This window comes from Chiloscyllium plagiosum, chromosome 15 (genome assembly GCF_004010195.1).
Source record: "Chiloscyllium plagiosum isolate BGI_BamShark_2017 chromosome 15, ASM401019v2, whole genome shotgun sequence".
NCBI lineage: Eukaryota > Metazoa > Chordata > Chondrichthyes > Orectolobiformes > Hemiscylliidae > Chiloscyllium > Chiloscyllium plagiosum.
The window spans coordinates 35,720,006-35,724,078 of NC_057724.1; the positions used below are offsets into that span (position 1 = coordinate 35,720,006).

Genomic DNA, 4,073 nt, shown 5'->3' on the forward strand with positions numbered 1-4,073 from the left:
TTAAGATTCTTCATCCATGCCCATGGGTTGCTGCAAGGAATCAAGACTCCAATAATCATGATCCCAACTCAAAAACCAACCAATGAATGAGGGACGCTCAGAACCTTGTTTGTCCTGCGTTACTGATGTCTCCTTACCCCTGCTGGAAGGGTCTGTCTCAATATATTCTTCAGCTAATTTTAAGGCCTCAGTTTTTTCATCTTCACGTGCTTCATTACCAATCCACACAAACACCTGGTTCCATGTATCAAGAATCATGATGTCATCAGTGGCTAGATCATCCTGGGTGTGTTCACCAGGCACCTCTTCAACAATGAAGTGCCCAGTCTTGTTAGAACATGCATATAGGCGAGGAGCTTGGATGCCCATTTTATTCTTCAGTCTTCGGGAAGTACAATATTCTGCCTTTTTATCTAAGTTCGACCAGAATTCATCTGGTTCACTGCCCTCCCTTATTTCAGAGGCATCAATTCCCAGAACGTCCAAGAGTTGCTGTGCTCCTTGCTTCTCAGTGTCACTTGCCTCATGGCCAACCCAGATAAAGGATGATTCAGGAGTCTTCAGAACAAAAACATTATTTGAATTCAGGTTGCAGGCAATATTATCAATCTCCAAGGCTCTGGTGAATCCAGAGCTACTGGCTTGGACCTTAAACAAGTGTGTCCCCGCAGGCACAGTCTGGCCACCTTCTCTGGGAGTCCCATCTTTGTAAACAACCAGTGGCTTTCCTCCAAACATGCTCATCAAATGGGCTAGTTCCTTCCCCTGTATCACCCAGACCTGAACTGGGCCACCTCCCAGCTCATCATCAAGCTGGATAGTCAAGATGGCAGCGGTTCCCTTTTCTTCCTGGGATGATATACTTCCCAGCCAGTAATAGATGATGTGGCCCTGTCTTCCTGAGGATGTGTAAGGGTACAGGATAACGTAGCAGTCCCCTCCATAGAATTGGCCATGTGTACTGGGGTCAACAAGCATTTTCATTGTTTTCAATGTTGAGCAGCCATGGCAGGAGATTTGTGCAAATTCACAGCATCAAAAAACACTTGTTCAATCTGCCCAGAGATGTGGCAGGTTCCCATTCCCTCAGTCTGATACAGGTCAACCCAGTTTTTGAAGAATTGCTTGAACAGCAGGGTCTCACCAGTCTCTGGCAGAATCTGAACCTGATCCCATTTTCGTAATAAAGTCTTCAGCAGCTTTCAGAGCAGATTTCCATTCTTCTGGATTAGCATTCTTACCTTTCCACATGAAAATCTGCCCATTGGAACCATTGTTTTGGATAAAGCTGTCTTCAGAGTTCAACGTGCGCTGCTTTAATGGGTTTTCTGAAGTCACCACGTTTATTTGAACTTCACCACCAGCAGCATTTGAAACCTTGCAAATTTAGCCAGTTTCCTGTTGGATGCGTCTATTTTAATATTGTCATCATGAATTCCTTCTGGCAGGTCTGGCTTTGATCCAAGAACTTCAATTAACCTATCAGGCTCCATTCCTTCTTCCTCTTCACACACAGCCTGGCACGGCCACTTCTCTTGTTGTCACGGATACCCTTAGCAATGTATGTGACCTTTAGCCTTGCAAATTTATTGGACTTTGAGCCACACCACTGAAAGATTTCTGTGCCCAGGTCAATGATGAAGCAGTCTCCTTTGTTGAAGCTGTCCCAGGACAGAGGGACCTCCTATGCTCGCACCATTCTGCAGCCCTTCAGATGGAGCAGACGTTGTACTGTTACATCATTGGGCACCACATGGGAGAAGCCTGATGCCACCCTCCAAGCCTTGTATTTGATACCAGATTTGAAGCTGCCCAGAAAGACGTCAGACTCATAGCCCTGCACCTCTCTGTACTGAATAGGTTTGCCTTGAAGATAATCATCTAACTGCACAGTGAAGATGGCAGCAGCTCCAGTTTCATCTTAGGAACACGAATCACCCAGCCAGAAATGTAGATCATACTGTAAGGCCCCAGATTGCTGTTCAATGGTGCGCATTACAAGATAGGCATCTCCAGCGAAGAAGTCTCCATAGAGGTTTTTGGGTACAGCCACTAGATCCAAATTCTCCACTCTCCAGATCTGCAGGCTAGGCTCTTTGCCAGCCTTTTCAAACTCAAGATGGTAAACCATTGTGGGACGCTCATGATTTCACTTGATACAGGGAAACAAATGGACCTTGTCTAACACACAATAATCAAGCTAGGTCTCGAGAAGATCTTTCTTTAATTTTGTAATTTTTATACTTAAGGTAATTAAAGTATAAAATACATGCATTCATAGACTAAAGATTTGATTAATTTATCACAACAGGGTAGCCAAATCATTGAAGAAGGGCACTTTAAATTACTTTTATTAAAACATTTCAGACCAATAAGATGTACAATTTTATCTGTTTCTGGAGTTTACTATCATGTTCCTAGTCCCGATTCAATTTAAGTCAAAGTTATTCAACAATTTTGACCATCTCACAGTTCTGTTTTGTGACATTTATGGTAAGAGCAGAGCTAAACTACATCTACACACATGAAAAAAAATCAGGCACTGTAGTTCCATGATTTCACAACCAACACTCGCAAAGAGCACTGTTCATTGCCAGTGAGGCTAACTCTTTTATTCTAAAGTTAAGCTCATCAGTGAGAAATTGTAATGGGAAAACTGGGAAAGTTTTGTATAGAGAGGTGATCTATTTCGTGACACCATCCTTCTTGAGCTTGCATAATCAGGTTCCAAGATCTGTGTTAATGCGTAAAATACTCAGCAGGTCAGGCATCATCTATGCAGAGTTGTAAACTTGTATAGCATGGAAACAGACCTTTCCATCCAACGTGTCCACGCCCACTAGACATCCTAAAATAACGTGGTCCGATTTGCCAGCAGTTGGCCCATATTCCTCTAAATCCTTCCTATTCATGTACCCATCCAGATTCCTTTTAAAAGTTGTAATTGTACCAGCCTCCACCACTTCCTCCGGCAGATTATTCCATACACACACTACCCTCTGCATGAAAACATTGCCCCTTAGGTCCCTTCTATACCTTTCCCTTCTCACCTTAAATCTATGTCTTCTAGTTTTGGATTTCCCTATCCTGGGGAAAAGACCATTGCTATTCATCTGTCCATGCCCCTCATGATTTTATACTTTTAAGTCAGGCCTCAGCATCCAACGCTCCAGTAAAAAAAGTGCCCCAGCCTCTTCCCTGTAGCTCAAACCTACTAATACAGCAGCATTCTTATAAATCTTTTCTGAGTGCTTTCGTGTTTAACAACATCTCTCCTGTAGCAGGGAGATCAGAATCAAATACAGTATTCCAAAAGTGGCCTAACCAGACTCTTATATAGTCACAACATGACCTTCAACTCCTATGCTCAATGCAGAAACCAATAAAGGCCAGTTTACCAAATGCTTTCTTCGCTACTCTGTCTACCTGTGACTCCACCTTCACGGAATTATGAACCTGTAACTCAAAGTCTTTTTGTTCAGCAAAACTCCCCAAGACCCTACTATTAGTTGTATAAGTTCTGCCATGATTTGTCTTATCAAAATGTAACACCTCACATTTATCTAAATTAAACTCCATTTGCCACTCGGCCATCGGCCCATCTAATCAAAGTCCAATCGTACTCTGCGATAACCTTCTTTACTGTCCACTATACCATCAATTTTGGTGTTATCTGCAAACTTACTTACCATTCCTCCTATATTCACATCCAAATCATTTATATAAATGATGAAAAACAATGGATCCTGCACTGAACCTTGCAGCACACCACGGCCTCCAGTCTGAAAAACAACCCTCCTCCACCATTACCCTCTCTGTCTCCTACCTTCAAGCCAATTTTGTATCCAATTGACCATCTCTCCCTAGATCCCATGTCATCTAACCTTGCTAACCAGTCTACCATGCAGAACCTCGTTGAACACCTTGCTGAAGTCCATAAGGACAATGTCCACTACAGTGTCTTCATCAAGCTTGTCACTTCTTCAAAAAGCTCAATCAGGTTAGTAAGACACAATTTCCCACTCAGGAGAAAGTGAGGACTGCAGATGCTGGAGATCAGAGCTGAAAAATGT

At 42.8% G+C, this 4,073-nt stretch overlaps 1 pseudogene; it reads right to left on the reverse strand.

Moving 5' to 3' along the window:
* Positions 1 to 2,138, reverse strand: LOC122557550 (annotated as a pseudogene).
* Between the last annotated feature and the right edge of the window lie 1,935 nt (positions 2,139 to 4,073).